At 43.9% G+C, this 20,268-nt stretch overlaps 1 protein-coding gene and 1 long non-coding RNA gene across 4 annotated transcripts in view; one reads left to right on the top strand and one right to left on the bottom strand.

Moving 5' to 3' along the window:
* The window catches only part of GLIS1 (GLIS family zinc finger 1), a 1,244,663-nt gene that overhangs the window by 1,104,430 nt on the left and 119,965 nt on the right, over nucleotides 1-20,268 (top strand). The window lies entirely within an intron of this gene.
* LOC138546812 (uncharacterized) lies at nucleotides 11,493-12,040 on the bottom strand. Its single transcript, XR_011290963.1, has 3 exons — nucleotides 11,974-12,040; nucleotides 11,743-11,888; nucleotides 11,493-11,624 (listed from the first exon to the last, which is right to left on the bottom strand). It is a non-coding gene; the product is annotated as an uncharacterized lncRNA (long non-coding RNA).

Genomic DNA, 20,268 nt, shown 5'->3' on the forward strand with positions numbered 1-20,268 from the left:
CTGGGCCACAATACACCACGTCTTGGTCAGGCATGGTAAGACCTCAATGGTTGTGATGGGTATAGTATAAATATCATTTAACATAACATAACATTGAAACACGGTTAGTAATTTTAGCCTGCACGTAGATGCAGTATATGTCAGCAAATGGAAATTAACCTTAAAGGAGATACGGTAAAGGTGATGCCTCTTTTTAGCCTATGGGATCATGCACCGAACAAAAACACGAATAAAACTTCAGCATGTGGGATGCTCACCATTAAAAAGATAGCTGTGATCATTATATCATCATAAGCTACTGGGAATATGACCAATGGCAAGTGGGGACAATGAGCAGCTATACCATTAAGCAGTCACCCAGAAACGTATTCCATCCCTCTCTATATGTGTACCTTTAGCAAGGGAGACACACGCGCCACTTTGTAGACTAGCTGGAAGCATGGTGGCCTGCTCACAAGTCCTGCAAACAATCAATATTAGGTCACGGACAGCATGCAGCTACAAGCACCACCTGCCCGCAATGCGCTGCTCTGGTCCAGTACATCTGCTGAGATTAAAGCAGTGGGAAACCAAGTTAATACCACAACACTACACGCAAGGAGAGAGTGAATGGAACATTAAAGGGTCAAAAGCATCATTGGGAAGCGATTGGGCTCAAGTCCATTGGTGTAAGGTGGACAGAGTTCAAATGTTATTCTATATCACAGAGATCGTGTGGGACCTTATAGAAGCAATCCCACCACATTGGGGGACATTTAGGTTAAAGCAGGGCTGGTCAAAGCACAAGGGAGGTGCTCATCAGAGATACCAGTCATCTCCAATGCAGATGTTCGAATAGCCGAGGAAGAGCTGCCTACCTGAAACTCATAGAGGCTCATTTTCATTGAGCTGCAACATTAATAAAATGCGTAAAAGTCCTGCATAAGGCTTTCAACGGTTTTATTTAAGTTACGGCTCATTTTCGTCAATTAGCATGGAGGAGAGATGGGGTGGATCGTAAGTCACGGTCTCGCCTCGCAGTTCCTCTATGCCTTGGAAAAAATCAAGCATTTGTGCCAGCATGTATTTTTGTGCTATCGCAAATGCTGTGAATTCCTAGGGAATCCGCCTGCTTTTAACATCAACAAGAAGCAGACGGATTCCATGGAAATCCATTGTAAACGCTGCCTGCAATGCGTACAAGCGTACCATACCCTCTTACACTGCACTTTTGCAATCCGCTATGCAAATGTTGAAAATTACGTGGAATGGACCTGTGTACACGATGGCGCAAATGTAACAGTTCTGCGTCATTTACGAGGACTTCAAAAATGAGCCCCATACTGTGCACTAGTCCGGACCCAAATAGAACGGGTATGTCTCCATTATCAAAAGCCTCTTAAGATAAGGAGCGATAAGGAGAGAACTCCCCTTTCGTCCTTGCTCCTCTCACTCCCCTCCACCCTACTTGAAGCCGCCTGGGTGCCCCACCCTTTGTACACCGCTCCATTGCTTCCCAGCTAGGATTACGCTTGATAAATCCCATACATACAATGCGACTGAAACGATTTTTGATGAAATCCATCCAACGTCACACTGTAAAGACAATGTTATATTTTTTTATTACAAATAGCTGGAAAAATTGGTTCTTATTAAATGCAAAAAAAGCCTTATCATCCTGTTTTCCCCAAGTATTATCAATTTTTCAAAGAATCAAAAATTCATCTTGAGCTCCTAATAGGCACCCCATGGCCGGCCCCTTGCGTTCTATCGCTCTTAGTAAAACATGACCTAAAAACAACGATCCAACGTTGTTTTAGAAGTACAAAAAACAGCCTGCTCCTCGTAAAACGGGGTTCTTTCATCAGAGCCCTTCTCAAAAATCATTATGTATATAATTTTGAATTTATATGGATCCTTTTTAGAAGGTGATAAGCTCGGTCGTTATAATCACCGTCCGCTGTCCAAAAAACGCAATCTGGTTTTTATGACTTCTACACAAACTTTGCCATGTTCAATGTCCCACTGGCAATGACTTGCAAGTCCTGTCGGTGCTGGTTGTTGGCAATCCACGCACTTGCCATTAATCAATAGCAGCTAATGAACCCCCCTCACATCAGTTCTCCCATCTCTCCAAGGCCCTTCTGAGGGTGGACACATGTTCTGCTGCGATGAACTGGCTGCTATCCATTTGCTACATGTTCTGCGCTGAGCTGGACTGCAAAGCAAAGGTGGCCCTGAAAAGGTTTTTCAAAGTGGCCCCATACAGTGTGAGCAAGGCCAGCCTCTATAAGTGGGGTTCGGGTTTTTTTATTTTACCACAAGAGAATGTGGAAAGATGGATCCAAATAGTGAATTCTAAAGCATATGTGTACCTATACAGGGATTTAAACATACAACTGACATGTAACATTTAATAAAAGTGAGGTAGGAGGTGAGGAGAGATGGGAGGAAGGGGTGGGGTACATTGGAGCAAGGGTAAAAGGAGCAGAAAACCAGGGTACTAAGACGAAAGAGGATCAGATTGCAGAAGACCCACCGGGAAATCTCCCTATAGTGTTCCCTATAGGCCAGTCCAGCAGAATGGGCTTGTGCAGTGCAATTTAGTAGGTTCAACTTGTGCAGAATACCGCCATCAACAGGGGACATTTCTGCCATAGCATCAGGAATGCACTTCACCTATGCCTACCATAGTACCAGGCATGCACGTTAGCCATGCCTACCAAGCCAAGAACCCTGTTGTGGGTATCGTACCAAAATGTCGCCCTCACAATTATGACGGCCGAAAATGCAGACTTATTATTTATTTTTTTGGTCCCTCCTTACACCAAATATATACATGGGGGGGGTATAGAATAGAATATATTCTCCCCCGCATATATTTATATATATATGTGGTGAAAAGAAGTTAAAAAAAAAGTCGCCATTTTCGGCCTTGGCAATTGTGCATAGATCCGGCTATGTATGTGTTTAAGCATGCTATGGCATTACGTTATTAGCACTTGTACCAGTGTACCTAGAACAATGGTGTGTTATTGGTGGTGGAGTCTGTATGGGCAATAGTGAAAGCAGTTTTAGGGTGGTCAGTGGGGTGTGAGCACACGTGCACCTCATAATGAACAGGTTAGGTCCGTTTAAGGGATCCTGTGAAGAGTTTGACAAAGCCCGGCAACAGCAATGGGTTGAATATTGAACCTGATGGAAAGGGGTGTAGTTCTATCCATATGGAGACGTCTGTATGGCAATCGACCTGCCAAACTGTGCAAATCCCTTTGCTGGGAATGGACTGCGAGTCTGAAATGAGTTGATATGTGATTTGCTGGAGTGCCTTAATATTGTACAGGCTAGGCCCAAGCTAATCTTAGTTTGTGAGTATTCGGATAGGAGTCATACCACGACTGCCTGCAGGGAGAACAACCACATTAGATGAGATGAAGGAGTCCCCCGCGGGCCTTGGGGGGTTCCACAAAAGGGTCAACATTCAAGCTGTTCCTTTCCTAGTAGAGTTCTAGTGAGAGCCTCCTCTCATTCCTGAGTACTTTGTACAGCAAATTCCTTGGGGGTCGGGTTTACACACTGAATCTCAGGATCCTAAATGGCGATTGGACTGTGAGTGCCACACAGGTTTTAGATGCAGTCAAGGTTTCTCTGGCAGGAAAGAAACCCTGCAAGAACCATATAATCAGCATCACCCTAAATCAATATAATCTGTCCGGAGAAGTCTTAGGTTGAAGATGGTGTCATGGATGGTTTATCGTTTGAAAAGAACTGGGCTGGGGATATTCACCTGTGAGAACAGATTATCTCCCACTTGTAGCTTGTGAAGGAGGGACTGGCTTGTGAAGGAGGGACTGGCTTGTGTATGAGGGACTGGGTTGTGAAGGAGGGACTGGCTTGGGAAGGTGGGACTGGCTTGGAACTGTCAACTACAGTTCTATCTCACCATTTCATCTGGTAAAGAGACTAGATTAGAGCAGTGTGTCTATCAGGACACTATAGGTCTTGGTCTCCAAATAGCTATGAAAATGCTGAGCTTGAGTTGATGGAAAAAAGGTAACACTGATTTTTTTATTGCTGCCTTGAAACTATGCGTCACGAGACCGCCTTTTTCGAATGGTAGTAATTCACCAAGACGTGCATGCTTCTGCGTTCTGCTTCCTTATTATGAAAGTTAACATTGTTTTTAGTTTGCATAAAATGTATTCACTTTAGTGTAGTGGTGGCTAAGAGGATATGCATTTGAGCTCTAGTCCTTGTGTTCCTGTTACCTTTTTCAATCTGCATTGGAAAGGAACAAGCAATATCTGCCTTTCCAGGTAGCTGGTTGCAGAGTAATTCTGTGAGAATGCAGGGAGTTATTTTCATCAGTCTGTAGCTGATCTGTTTTCGTCTTCTGCCTCAACAAAGATTAAGATAGATCTTTCAGTAGCCATTCTCTCAGCTCATAGAAATCCACTGAAGTAGAGAGGATGTTTCCTAGAATGAGGCTCCAGTAGGGGGACATTTTCAGTGTTTGAATAGTATATCAAAGATGAAGAGGTCCAGGGAGGCAGCACATGATTGGAGTAGAACTTATACATAAATACTGGTGGTGGTAATCCTTAGGAACTAAATGCTGATAAACCATCCAGAAAAATGGCAGACATCTTTGTTGATCAAAAGCACCTGGGTGCCGACGCTAGCTCATATGGTGAATTCCCATGTCTGGTCCTGCCAGAGAAACCTCATAAATCTCCAGTGATCTGCTAAAATGTGTACTGTTAGATAAGCATCTATCCTGGCCAACAAGTCTCCCTGCTGCAAGATGTCCTTCAGGAGGTGAATACCTGAACAATGGCCGCCTTTCGCTCTAGTTGCCATATTTCCATGTCTAGCAACTGCTGATCTCCTATGTTTTGCACTAAAGGCCTCTGTAGCTTTGCTTGTACTGGTAGGGTATACAGATCTAGATGGAACCCTTGGATTGTGTCCAGTAGCCAAGTATCTCCAGATATCAATCTCCAGTTCCCTATACATTGTGCCACTCTCCCGCCTACTGCAGGTATGTCCAGGGCTTTAAGTGGGGTAAGAAATCGAGGGGGGCCCTCATTTGGGGGCGTGGCTTGTGGGAGGGGCGTGGCCTAAAAAGTACGCAAATCGTAGGGTATACACACAAATATATATAAATGTTATATATTTGTGTGCGTACCTTACTATGGTTTGTGTACTATGCAAGCCATCTTTTCTAAACATAGAAATATGTAACATTTCTACGTTTATAAAAGATGGCTTGCAAAGTACACAAACCATAGTAAGGTACGCACACAAATATATAACATTTATATATATTTGTGTGCATACCCTACGGTTTGCCTTGTTTTCAGGCCATCTTTTTTAAACATTTCAGGTTTATAAAAGATGGCTTTGAAAGTACACAATCAAGCCATCTTTTATAAAGCTTTGACTACGGACAAAATTGTCGACCTGGGGAAACAAAGGGACAGTAACTGCCTCTGATGACCTCTCGCGCGAGGGGTCACCAGATGCAGTTACTATGACGAACGGATGTGGCAGCCAGTCACAGCGTCGCTGTGGCTGGCTGCCACTTCTGTCAGCTTGCCTGACTTCATTGCAGGTGCATCTCCCGTCGCGGCTGCGGCCGCGACGGGTTAATGCATCCCGCCAATGTTGCGGTAGGACGGGGCCCCGGCAGGGCCCCGGCTCAGTCCCACTTTTTGGAGACTGCCGGGGCCCAGCCCCGGCAGGCCACGGCCCACTTTAAGCACTGGGTATGTCTCTGCTTATTATTTGTGCTTGCTGCGCTGCACATTCTCCCGCCTGTGCTATGTGGTTGTCTCTCAGTGTGCTGCCAGCCCCTTCCTCTGCCTCTTCCCCTTGAAGGGAAGAATGGGTTTGGCCTGTGGTCATCCTGCTCCTTCCAGTGGCTCCTGTCGCTGTAGGACCTGCCATATGCATAGCGGCTGTCAGAGCGGCCCATGCCTCTGCCCAACCTGTCTACCAAAAGCCCTCTGCAGCGATGCTTGTGCCTTATCTAAAGTGCATTGTTCTTGTCAGACCAGGTCAGTGTTTTAATGAAAGAATCTCTGAAAAATGTGCCTTTGGCCACAGCAGAGGCCTCTGATGTGGCTAGCGTGCTTCATTTTGGGTCAATCTTGACTAAGTTGGATCTCCTTCTTTCTGTGGTGATTGCACTGTTGGCGTTACCCAACAGGGAGATGGCACTCTGAGCCCACCCTGTCAGAATCACAGGATCAATGCTCTCGCCTTTCTCCTTAACCTCCTCTGCCTTCTGAAGGATTTTTGTAATCGGTCCCACAATGTCCAGAATTTTATCTTGGCATGAGTACCAGGATCTATCCAGACCTTTCTTTACGTCTTAACATATCCGTCCACGAAGGTGATCATCCTTTCATCTATCTCCAGGGTCTCCGTAATCCCCTCCGGCAGATGTGCTCTGGGACACTCTGCTGTAATCTTGTTTTCAGCTTCTTTGGCCAGAGGTGTCCTGAGCCTTTTCTTCAGGTATGTTGCAATTCTTGCCGGCAGCTCCCACTCAGACGACCGTGGGTGAATAAGGTAGTCTGGATCAAATTCATCCCCAACTTCCTCTTCATTCTCCATGGTCCTCCTTCTCTTGGGAGCTTTCCTGTGGCTTCCCTCATTAGAAGATGATATTGTTTCCATCTCATCCTCAGTGGATTGCTCCTTCCAGTCCTCGTCAACTCGCTCATCCGAGCTGCTTGAGGAGATGTCTGGCCACCTGTTTTCTTTCAACCTTCATCTCACTGCCTTTCTTTCACCACCTTTTACCTTCTGTGTCATGCACGGGGGGTCTGGGCATCAGGTGCCTTACAGGTTTTTTCCTTATCCCTTTCTCTCCCCCATGCCACCTGCTCCCCTGAGCTCCTACATGCCTTGGGAGAATTTCAGCCAGTCTTCAATGAGGGATAACTGCTGAGAACCATGTCCCAGACTGGCCCTCATCGCTTTCTAAATGACTTGGCCAATGCTAGGCTGTATTCTTTTCTGGCTTATGTGAGCTCTTCCCTCCTCACTAGACCTACTCACCCTGCTCAGTGATTATTAAGGAGGTTCCAAACACAGGAGTATTGGGCCTGTTCCTGTCAATATAATAGGCAGTAAGTACATCTAGTGGGTCAGGGTAATGCTGAACTCACAGCTTGACAGATTTACTTGGGACTGCTCCGGACACAATGCTTATATTACTTGTCACTTACTACCAGTAACGGCTGATGTGCCAGTCGCATGATGCTTCCTGGCAGCCTTTCTGAAGCAATAATGTTGTGCTTCAGGCGTTCCACGTGTATATGCTGTTACGTATATGCTAGGATAAATTGCCCGTGTTCATCTAAACTGCCTTCCAAATCACTATTCCTCACACTGCTCGCACCACGCTGATCGTCAACGGTAATGGAGGTGTGATTTTAAAACGCCGGAAGTGAGAAGCCCCGTTGCACTGAAATCACCTTCCATGACAGCTGTCAGTCAGCCTGTAACATTGTGGGTGCCGGAGGGTTGCCAGTCAATTCGTCGAAAAAAATTGGTCGACCAGACAAATGGTCGAAGCAAATTGGTCGAAAACCATTTCGTCAAATTTTTTTTTTTTCTATTTTAACCCTTTTTTTTTTTTTTTTGGGTGGGCCCCCCCCCAACCCCCTTTTTTTCTCTAAAAACCCCTTTTTTAACTAAACGAAAACCCAAAAAATAAATATATAAATTAAAAAAAAATTTCGACGAAATGGTTTTCGACCAAATTGCGTCGACCAAATTGCAGTCGACCAGTTTTTTTTCGACGAGTTGACTGGACACCGTGCCGGAGCACTAGCTCTGTTGTGTCCCAAACTCGCAAAGAGGATATGAGCAGGAGTATTCAGTGTTTATGGGACTAGATGTGTACAGATTGGTCAAAGAAGTCTTGTGAAGGACCAATAATATATACCTACCAAAGAATCAAACTATATTGAGAGATGTAGTTGTTATGCTTTGTTTTGCATATATTATTGTTCTACTGGTTTGCTGCTCGAGTAGGAAAGTTGAGATTAAGCATAATCCGAGCCTCTGGTCTTGACATAGAATTCCTATGTTCTGTTCAAATTTAAAATCGAGATCAAACTCCCAACAACAAATGTCACTACTCTGAGCAAACCTTCTCCATCAGCAATAATTCTTATTCGCACCCGAGGAAGGGAGCTTAGCCAACCAGGTGCCTGGAACAGCGGGCGGTGCATAGTGTATTCTCACCATCCGAGGCTTTTCCCCGGGTGGCACCATCTTGATTGTGGAGAGGCAACAGTTAACCTCTCCCTGTTGCCTGCCCACGTCTCCATCCTTCTGTCATGATCTCTGCTTCCAAAAGGTCAGGGTTTTCCCAACTCCCTTGGAAGCAGATCCATAACCCAGGTTCCGAGTGCCAACCAGTCCCAATTGGGACCTTTTGGACCCAGTCCTGGCGCCAGTGGCACCAGGCTCATAAATATGCCCAGTCCCAGCGCTGGAAGCGCCGGGCTCATAATGCTTTGGTGGACTTACCTGCAGCAGACCATGCTGCTTACTTGCCTGCCAGTTAAGCCTCTGATCCTCTTCTGTTTGGAACTACTTTTCCTGTTGTGTGGGGCAGGAGCCACTCCCTAGATTCAGAACACTGGAACTCTTCTGGAAAGCAGGAACTCTTTTCTTACCTAGGCGTGGCTGTGGAAGGAGACACCTAAGCACTACAGGAGGCTATTTAAACCACACCCGATGGATGAATCTTGCTTTGCGTTATTCTGCATCCTCTGCAGCAGAACGCTCATCGTGTCTTCTGCATCTGATCCTGGGCCTAAGGAAAAAGGCTTACCATCCTGAATCCAGTCTTCAGCAACACCTATAAAGACAAGAAAGAACAGGTTAGCATTACGGTCTTCAGTGACAGCTCTTCACTTACCTGGTCCATCGGCTGTCACCAACGCCTCGCGCTGCATTCGGGCATCTGAAAGACAAAGGCTTACCTACTCTTCGTGCGCTCCAGAGGTCTTCACACTGCATTCCGGCATCTGAAAGACAAAAGCTTACCAACTCTTCGCACGCTCCGGAGGCCTTCGGCGCTGCATCCCGCATCTGAAAGACAAAACAAGGTGCGTTTAAAGACATTGGGGAACTTTAATACTCACGTGCCATTACTCCTTTCCACATCTAACCCAGTGGGTATTCCGGCACCCTGCAGCCGCTCCGAACTTGTACCTGCAAAATAAAAAGACAGTTAGAGCGCATCGTGAAGCAGGCAACAAGCGCTTACTTACGTGCTTCCAGGCGCTTCTATTCATCACACGGGCTCCATCTTCAACTCACTTCAGCCCGTCATCCGCCATCGCCGGAACCCTGCAAAACAAGAAACATCATTACTAAAGACTTTAAAGACATTAGAATTACTCGAAACTTACCGTTCGTGCAGTAAACGACGGACAGCAGTCCTCTGAAGTCAAGAGGCCTGCTCCCCTTATCCAGTGAAGAAACTGGTTACAGCACCCTGCCCCGAGGCAGATGGAGAGCACGGCGTTCACTTACCTAAGGTGAGAGCGTTAACCTTTGGGGTTCTACAGGAGAAGAGAAAGGAAGAAGAGAGAGACATTCAATAACCCAGTTCCTTAATCCCATATTTTCTATCTGCAGACATCTTACCCTTAGAGTCAGACATACAGTGCACAGAGGTCCAGCCCAAAGAGCCAGCCGTGTGTTACACATCAACTTTGAAGATACGGTATACGCCCAGTCAAGACCGGCGCCTCTACGGGAATCAGGTGAGCGTTACACCTTCCCTATACATATACCCCAAAAATAAACCTTCCTCTTTCCCTAGCTCCCTCCCTCACTCCCAATTTACCTGGATCAGAGTTTTGTGCTCCGATCCTGGTGCTCCTCCTGCCCGTGGCCAACACAGACATAGAAAAGGGACTAAACCCCCTGGAGGTGGCCATCTTTTTTTTCTGAACAATAGGCTCGTGCAATAGACATGTAGCCTATCTCCCGAAGAAAAAAAACATTTGCACTCCGGATGGACATGGCCGGTAACAGCCCACAGCCCACACCAAGGCTCTCGCTTCACTCAGTAAGAAAAGGTATATGTCCCAACAGAAAAAGGATTCAAGTTATGCCAGTCAAAACTATTAACTGCATCCTGTCTCTCTATATAAGCAAATCCCTCCAAACACTCTCCTAAATAGGAAAGTGATGTAGATTCTAGTTTTAATTACTAGAGCATGCAACCTAGTCGACAATATTTGCCGGGCAGTGATCCGTCCAATTTTCTGAACTATCTTCCACTATGTACTTCTAAGAGAAAAAGTACACAAATGTATACAGTGTGCTACCTAAAGAAACATGACAACACAATCATCTGAAAAAAGATCTGTATCACAATTTATTAGCACAAGTCAACAAATATATAAACAAAGAAAATTAAGGTTCTTTTTGGGATAGAGAAAAACTAATAATCCCAGGCTTTTACTTCAACATAAACTGAACATGCTAAAGTAAATGAAACCAGAACAAAAACATTTAAATTAATAGCATGAAATCATTTGACATGCACAAATTCATTTGGTACAATTGAGTTGTTATTTGATCATTCATAACAAATCCATATCCAAAATGACAAACAAACCAACCCAATGATTACATTTCTTGCCAGATGGTACAATTTATTCAGACTCAAAAAAGAAGAAAACCTACAGGATTATGCTTGATAATCTGTGAATCTACTCGGGATCTACGTGTGATGGCTGTAAAAGTTAGAACACAGCCGACTGACACCCGCTTGACAGAATGTTACCAAGGCAGGTGTATCCTATGTTTTGGCGTAGATGTATGTATGTAACGTCTTCCTCAGGAACAGAATTAGATGCACTAAAAAGAGACCCCTGAGGAAAAAAATTGGAAATTGAAAATTACAAAATTAAAAAATACGTTGTGTCTGTGTATTAAAAAATTAGGTTAACACAGGAACTGCTAGCTTTAATGTGTAGACTGACGTGGAGCGCTCAGTCTGTACTCAAGCCAGTGCTCCCCATAAATCGCTTGTGGTGTGGACTCTAATTCACCCTAAAACAAGCCAGAATATTCTAGCCTAAAAATCACTGTAAAAAACACTCACAGATAAATGTGTTCTAGGACAGAAACAGTCCCAAAAGGTGAAAAGAAAGAAATAGAAAAGAAAAGGAAAATCTAAATGTAACCACACAAGTTGGCTACATCCTTCAAAAGTGGAGAATGAAATTCCCCAGCATGCATTTAAAAACAACAAAGCAGAGAGCGTTGTCTGTGTGCGGCCATAACATATAAACCAAGGTTGGATGGTTGGAATTAGCAACATGCGTTGCACAAATTTCACCAGAAGTGCCTTATAAACCTGAGACAGACATCCCCGGAATGCTCAATAAATGGTGACAAATCGGGGACCCAGAATCAAACATGAGAGTAGAGAAACATGCAGCATTGACTGACTCACGGCTCTTAGTTGCGTCGGACCCTCTAACGAAGTCAGGTCGGTATTGGTCACATGTGTATAAATCGAGACTCACAAGTAGGTGAGTAAAGAAGTTGGACCCGAAGTCCCTTGCTGCCAGGGGGAGCACGGAGAGCCCCGTAGCCTGTTAGGAGATGAATCAATATAAAAAAAACGGAGGGCTATTGCCTACAGTTAGGTAATGTAGCAAATAATACACAGCCTGTAAAGCGAGAGTCAGAACCACGTCCCCCATTATGTACCTGTTGTCTGTGCTCTGCCAGCGGAAACGGTGGAGAAGATCACGCTGTAAATGCAGGCTGTCAGCAAAACTGGCAGTTTTTGGAAGTGTGGGCGCTTGGTCCCAATCCGTTGGCGTGAGTCAAGATAATGTGGTCCCAGCTGTGGGCTGTACAGAGGGACAAAAAATAAATCAATATGTCCCTGTACAGAGGAACACCCAATGCAATCCAGGGCACCGTCAGGACACTCACCAAGACACTCAAATATATGTCTCCTTCCCGTGATGGATCTGTGCGAGCAAAGTCCTTCCAGAGAGCATCAATGGCCAGAGAGGCCAGTGCAGCCCTGGTGTCCACATTTAAGGTACAGCGACACGGCGCTGTGGTGGACATAGGTGGTATTGCACCCTGAGACCTCGCTCAGCTACTGCACTTGGATCCAAGTAACATAAAGAGTCCAAAATGTAAATATAAGGAGGAGAAAGACAATATTCACAATATATCATGGGAGGCAGCTATAGACTCATCCTCGCAAAGTCAAGAGGAATACAATCCGTAAATATTTGTAATATGGTTAGTGTGGTAACACAAAGGTAGGAGTTTCCTCATTGAGTCCTCTTGACCTGTCCAATGTCTGTACACGGAAAATCCATCTGGATTCCTTGTTGAGTAGTGACTGTTGCATGTTGAGGCTATTTTTCACCACATCCAACACCCAGCACTTCATATCGTCCGGGGAGTGGGAAAATGCCACAAAGTGTGAAACTAATGGAGCCAAATGGTTTTTGCATCATAATTTTGAGCGATGTTCGTTGATTCTTATATGGACCGGCCTACTGGTCTGGGCCACATATCTCAGGCCGCAAGTGCACTGGATAAGTAAACCACATTGCTGGTTTTGCAGTTTGATAAAAAGCGAATTTCCCATGTTCTGTTCTCAATGGAAAAGCTTGTTGTTTTCTTAGTGAACTGACAGTCTCGGCAGTTCCCACAGGGAAAATGGCCCAGCAACAGGCGCAACACTCTCTGGCTCACATAAGGTTTGCCTAGTGAGGAGGAATGTACCAGTTGGTCCTTGAGGTTTCTTGATCTCTTGAAGGCAAACAATGGCTTTCCAGAGGTCGGTAAACAGGTAGAGACCATGGGCCAGTATTTTAGTAATGCTTTTTTAATGGCAAATGACTGTGTGCTGTAAGTAGTTACACATGTAATCCTCTCTTGTGGCAGGCTTCTTACTTACAAGGTACAAGGAGATTTTCCCTTGGCGTAAACCTGGCTCTTTTCAGAGCATGTGACACCAACTTCTTAGGGTAACCTCTAACCCTAAAATCACTGGCCTATTTATTGGCATGCTGATAGTAGTCCGATATTTCTGTACATTTGCGCCTCAGCCTCAAAAACTGACTGTAGGTCAGATTTTCCTTAAGGGACCTGGGGTGGAAGCTGGTGAAGTGGAGAGTGGTATTCCTATCAGTATCTTTCTTGTGTAGTGTACAATGTAAGTGGCCCAATTGCGCCTTAAGTTCCAAGTCCAAGAAATTAATAAATGTGTTATCATGCTCCATGGTGAACTTGATGGTGGGGTGTTGGTTGTTTAGATACGTGAAGAAGGCATTAAGGGTATCCAGGTCGCCCTTCCAAATAAAGATCACATCGTCAATATAACGAAACCATTTCCTGATTTGTGGTCTAAATTGGTTGTTGGCTGAAATAATCCACTGCTCCTCAAAGGCCACCATGAACAAAATGGCTAGGTCGGGGCAAAAGCCGCCCCCATAGCCGTGCCTCATGACTGCAAATAGTACTGTCCTGCATATACAAAAAAAATCCTTTGTAGGGCAATTGTCATAAGTTCAATAATGAACCCTGCTGGAACCCTCTGTTGTGTCCCTGCCATATTAGGAACCAATGCATGATCTCTAGGGCCTCCTCTTGTGGTATGTTTGTATACAATGATTTTATATCCATTGTAACCAAGAGATCTTTTTCGCTGTCAAAGGATTTCTCTTCAAAGACATTAATCGTGGCCATAGTATCTTTTAAATAAGTCACAGTTTTCTGGCTTATGGGTTGCAGAAACAGATCTATGAACTTACAGAGAGGTTCCAGTAACAAATCGCAGCCCGATACTAAAGGTCTTCCCGGGGGGTTGGATTCATGTTTATGAATCTTGGGGAGGGCATAAAAGGAAGGAGTCCTCCCGTCGGAATGAGTCAAATATTCTATTTCCTCCCGTGTGATACACAAGCTGTCTGCTGCAAATTGGGTGATTTCACTAATCTCCTCTTTGATTTCTGGGGATGGATCCTTGCACAGAGGTCGGTAACTCCCCTGATCCACCAGAAGGTCCATTACCATTTTATGATATTTAGTTTGCGATAACACCACTATTCCTCCCCCTTTATCGGCGGGTTTAATTACTAGGCCCATATTGGCTATGAGTTCTCCCATCGCCCGTTTTTCAGCTTTAGATAAATTGTGTCTGGTTTTATGTGTATTGTTCTGTAATCTCTTAAAATCTGACATCACACATTTTTCAAACAGAATTATTTCTTGGGCTACCTGATTGTCAGTTGGTGGAAAGTTTGATGGAACCTGCAGGCCTGTATCTTGTGGGCTCTGTTCTTGTTCCTTGTCACTGAAGAAGTTGCTGAGGCGCACCTTTTTAAAGAATTGTCTTAGTTCTCCTTGTGCTATAAACCAATCGGTCTTGTTGGTCGGGACGAATGATAAACCCTTACTCAGAAGTTGGATTTGGATAGGAGACAATTCAGTGTCTGATAAATGAAAGACTTGGATGTCTCTTTCCACTTCTCTATGGGGGACAGTGTTAATCCCGGTGGTTACTGTATGTTACCCCTCCTTTGCGGTTGTTGCCACCATCTGCCTCCCCATGGGTCCCATGTTTGGTTGTAAAAATCCCCCTGAAAACCTCAAAACTGGCCTCTCCCTAAAAAAGGCCTCTGGTTCCTGGATCTATAAGTTTGTGGTGGTCCCAGTGGGGGTTGGTCCCCACTTTCAGAGTCACCACTGGAATCGGAGAATGTGACCCACCTGTGTGGTCTACATCTATTGTTCTTACTTTGTTGAGATCTATCCTGCGTCCTTTGTTGTAAATAGTCTGCACTGAGGTATGGGTAAATCTTCTCTGTCCTAAATTCCTGGATGTCTTTACCTAGTTCTTTAGTTTTCTTAGAATGAGATGTTGATTTAAAGTCCTCAAGCAGTTTTTCACTCAGGCCTGCCTAGGCTTGGGCTGGCAGTCCGTTACCTGCCATGACCACCCCCAGACGCAGGTGTGATTGCCATATGTTCAGAGTAATCCAAACATTTATACTTTTGGTTGACCGCTCTCCTTGGAGATATAGGCGGCATTGCTAAATTGTGCAAGAACTTTCTTGCATCATTAGATTTACCTCTTTTTCCTTGTTGAATATGTTTTGGTTTCCGTTTTTTGAGGCACCCCTTTTGGCTTTTTATTGGACATTTTCCTTTGTTTTCCTTTTTGGAAAATTGGCTCAGGATTTTCTTGCATCCTTGTAGGATCTTGATTTGTTTCTAATGGCATCTGCCCCAAAAAAGGATGTTCCCCTGTAAGGTTTGGATCATCAGGTTTCCCATTTTCAATCGTTGCCAACGATTGATTAATAAACACTTTATCAGTGTCGGCAACTATCTCCTCCCAAAATTTCATCCGTCTGAAATTCCCTCGATGAACAAGTGGTTAAAGACTTAAGGCAACCTGATTTAGGGGCCCTCTGAGGGTCATGTTTGTCTGTATTATTATGTTTATTGATTTCTTGTACTGACAATGTCACGTCCGTAACATGATCGCCCTTTACTTCTTGTAAAATCTCCATGAGCCTAGAATTATTTATTTGTCCACACAATCTATTTTCAACGATTCTTGAAGTTTCTTTTGGAGGTCAGAAGTCTCAGCTCATGGTCCACTCTTGTTTATAGTGAAGTTATACATGATTTTACAAATATCAGTTTGGAGTGCATCATTGCTAGTAATGTTGGATGGTCTTTAGACTTTTCAATGATGTTTTCATATCATTTCAAAAATGAGGCTAAAGCAATGGATAATGGATAATGCTGACATGATGTTGCAGTGCGATTAGAATTAAGCACAACAATTTGATTTTGAAGAACCTTGACTAATTTTTGACGAGAAAACAGACTCTACCAATGTTGATGAAGACAGGGATGATGAAATTGCGTGAGGAGAATGATATCAAATGGCAGTGGCCCTTGTGTCGATGAACGTTCCAGTGGACAAACAACATTGGAAGTCTGGTTGCTTTTCTGCCACAATGTCTTTACCCATGTCCTTTTTTGCTTCTTTCATTGGTGGATCAAAACTTCACTGGTCTTCGTTGCATTCAAGTTTGTCCTTAATGGATGCTATGTCTTTAACCAAACGAGCTGCTAAGTAGGAAGATTTTTCCGCAGTCTTTGAAATAGATGATGGTGAATCGGGCGTTTGAATTAAAGGCTTCACCCCTGTTCGCTGTTTATCTGCCAGGGTCGGGTGCAAGTGAACCAACTTTAAACTAGCAGTAGGTAATCCTTGGTTAGCCAGAGATCCATTCAATATAGACCTAAAAGTTCCCTCTTTGTTCCCCACATTGCAATCTTCCGGGAAAAGAAGGCCCAACGTAGCCTTTGTCCTGCGTTGCAGGGTTTTGATCTTTACTAAACATTCTGCATTTGTTAATACAGGACTGTTGTTCAATATAGATGAAAATTCTAATCTAGTTTTCAGAAAAGGACTGAAGAGATACCTGTTTAATTAAACACTTTATGGCTTTTCGAATGTTCTCCTACACCTGCTCTTCTCTCCTGTGGCTTGTTAGCCTGTGTTTGCTCTATGTTTGTCCTTAAGCCTTAGGGTCAGTGGTTTCTGCGCTATACAAATTTATAAATAAATAAAATAAATAAATAGATGCAGTTTCAAATTCATTTAAGACGGTAAATCCCCCCTCTAACATTTTAATGTCCGTTAAATCATGCTCACTGTTTATTACAGCAATATACTCTGCACCCTTGTTTATGACTGTTATTACTTCTTTGAGAGTGGCAGGTAACATTGGGGTGCATAGTTCTTCAGACACGGGAGCCATCAATGTTATAGGAGACTTTTTGGATGTCAAGACAATCTCCACACCCACCTCCGAATCTTATCTCCATGTGTTAGCATCTTTTGCTGCTTTCACTCCATGTTGAATAGGCTGCACGTTAAAATGTCCCCTCTCTTTAACACGGGTAAGAAACCATCCGTCCATAAGCCGGAGCTGGTGTCATGTTTGCAGTAGACGCGAGACCAAATAGGAGTCCTTAGAGGAGTCCTTAGTCATCTCAGGAGTAATATTTAAAAAGTTCAAAACTGCAGCTTTCACCGTAGCTGATAACAAGTATTTCCCACATGTCACAAGGAGTACCACTAAAAGCAGATAACTCCAACCACTCTCATGCGAATCCTATTCGGCTTCTCATGCTAAGTTATCGGAGAGCCCACTGAGCTGAGGAGCCACCAGAAGAACTCCTTAGCATTCCACAACACTCTGCTAGGGAGCGATGGTCTTAAAAGCTCGCTCCTCCTCCTTCTCAATGGATAGGAACAGCAGACTCTCATCACAGTATAGAACACCGGGAACACTCCTCAGCACCAAATGTCCTTTACTGTCACCATAGAAACTGCCCTGGCAACTTACAAAATAAGCGCCCCGGAAAATACAATCTAGGTTCTTCATCAATGATGATTGCTTCTCTTTCCTTGTATTTGATGTGCAGTCAATTTGATATGTGATAAAGTGTACTTGGGATGGTACATAAAGTATTCCACAGTATTAGCTGGGTTTATGTAACCTTATCCTAGTTCAAAGAACCCACTTGCCCAAAACCGACATGCCACACAGTCTGATCGCGTCATCGCATAAACATGGCCGTCAATAGTTCTCTCCTGACACATTTCCCTCAGCTCCCAGGACAGTACAGTGCATTCACAACATGTCTTACAAAGTCCTTACCTTGCCTGTTCATGCAGAAACATATGCAACAATGATATGATATGATATGACAAGTTATTTTTAACTTGCTTAATACCCAGAGGTTTCTAAGCGCGAACCCGGGGATCGAACCTGTGTGGCTCTCTGTCGTTTTTCTTCCAAGGCGAGCACGCTGCTGCTGAGCTATCCTCCCGAGACAATGCATACATGTGTGCACATCCAAACACATCCACTGTCCATCACATTGAAATGACACACTAACTGTAGCCTTTCTATAAGAATTTACATGAGTGTGAAACTTCTGCTCTCTTTGTCCTCTTGAACAACTTATTTTATTGTTCATATCTTTCCTCTACGGTTAGCACCAGCTAGCTTGGACCCATCCTGCTCACCTGCACCATAAGCAATGATGCGTGCCCGTTGGCAACCAATGCCAGCTCATCCGAACCATCTGGTTTCATCTTTTCTTATAAAAGCCTTCCATAAAAGCAGTTATGCATAAAACGATCCTCAGAATGCTGTTAAATATCTTCCCCGGGAGCGATCATCACCCACTGAGATACCGTTTTCTGCAAAGCTGAGACATTTCACAGAAAAGGCGATGGGGGCGAGAGAGAGGATGTTTTGGTGATAAAGGGAAGGAAGGATAGCCCACGGGCAACGCATTGTTTGTCTTGGAAGCAAGACAACGCAGCACAACACAGGTTTGAATCCTGATCCCGTGCTTAGAAACCACTTGCTGGTATTAAACACATTATAAAAGAGCAATTATAATTATACTAAGGCCAATTGCGCTCTGAACACTGCAACTACTAGAAGGATGTTATTTCATTTTAGATGCAAGTGACTTAACCCTCTCATTAGCTTAGCTCACTGCTGTTTGGAACATAACAAATTGCTTACAAAACTGTCATGTAAAAGTAAAAGTGCAAGAATTACATATTTGCAAATCTCAAATAAATGGTAAAAGAAAATGGCTCACTATTTGCTACTCTCTCCACACTATATCAACCAATTTAGCCTCCTTCAAATTGACAGCCAGTCATCTTACATGTTCTTCTGTCAACCTCTGACTTGGCCCGCTTTATCTCTATGTGCACGTATATGTCATATGATCCAGAGTACAGGGGTCTGCAACTTCAACTCCCATCAGCCGTACCCAGCATAGTCAATGGCGAGGAATTATGGGAGTCAAACTGCAAAACATCTGGAGGGCCACAGGTTGCAGACTCCTGACAGACTCTATGTACAGTGGCTTCTGCCCAATGACGAGTTCCTATTTCTGTTGGCAAGAATTGGCTCCTACCCTTTGCACGTTTCCCTTTATAGATGGATACACTCCCAAGTCCTGAGGTTTACTCCTCGTAATTGAGGATAAGTAACAGAGCTGTCCTGGTATCTTTTATACTAACACCAGTTATACTTCTAAGAACATATGTTCAACTTTCCTGCCCCTTAAAACTCCCACTCCTACTCTTCTAACCTCGGGGAGACAGCATATGTTTGGTTGCATTTGGTCATAAATTGTTTAAAAGAATGAACAAACTAGAAAGTTAGAATCATCACTCGCCTTCCACACTCCAAAGGCTCAGACAATTATTGAAGAAATAAAATTATGTAGGGTCACTGACTGTCTTGGGAGGGGGATTTCAGACAACAACTGGGCATGTTTCATCTACTGTAGGTCCTTTTCAAGCAAGCACAGGTCAATTTGTTTGTAGCCTACTCCCTTTCATGTTCCCATAGAGACAAAGTGCAGGTTTTTGACCGCTATATAGTAAAACTGTTGGGGGGATTTGCACCAAATAGTTTCATTGACCGTTTTGGGGTAAATCCATCTAGTAGTTTTTTTTAAATTTCTGACAGAGAATGGAGTGCCCTCTGTTTTCTAAAGCCTTTATATTGGCCTTAGTGCTTTGCAGCAGAGAGGTTGAGAGAGGCTAATTACTTTTGACTTGCTGGATGGATTTGGATACAAATTTCCAAACAAAAGGTATATCATGGGCCCCCCTCCACCAACAGGAAATGTTGGGAACAATTCATTAAAAATTGGAAACGTTAAGTAAATAAGAAATCATAAAAGCACAGTTGTGCACCTACTCTGATTAATTTTCCCATAGAGAAAAGGTGCCGTTTTTGAAGATCTGTAGTGCTAAAACCACCGGGCAGGTTTGGACCTGATAAGAAACCATTTGGGGACAAAGCATTAACTAAATTTCCTTGGCTGGCTGGGGATTAATCTGTCCAGTAGTTTTAAAAACATTTGACAGAGACTTGACGCTGCCCCTTGATCCTTAAAATCTTTATATGTATCGGCCTTGGTGCTTTGCAGTAGAGAGGCTGAGAGGCTTTCCAGAAATGAAAATCTGCCTCTTTGTTTGCTCAATGCAAGCAATTCCCACAATAATACAGGGTAAAGCAGAAAATGAAAGAACTGAAAACACTATTTGTAGGAGGGAAAAGGATTCCATCAAACTTTGGAACGTACTCGGCCATGATCTTAGAGAGTGTAATAACCTTCCCGACTTCAGAAAGA

Source organism: Ambystoma mexicanum, chromosome 1q (assembly GCF_040938575.1).
Source record: "Ambystoma mexicanum isolate Mex_15411 chromosome 1q, UKY_AmexF1_1, whole genome shotgun sequence".
NCBI lineage: Eukaryota > Metazoa > Chordata > Amphibia > Caudata > Ambystomatidae > Ambystoma > Ambystoma mexicanum.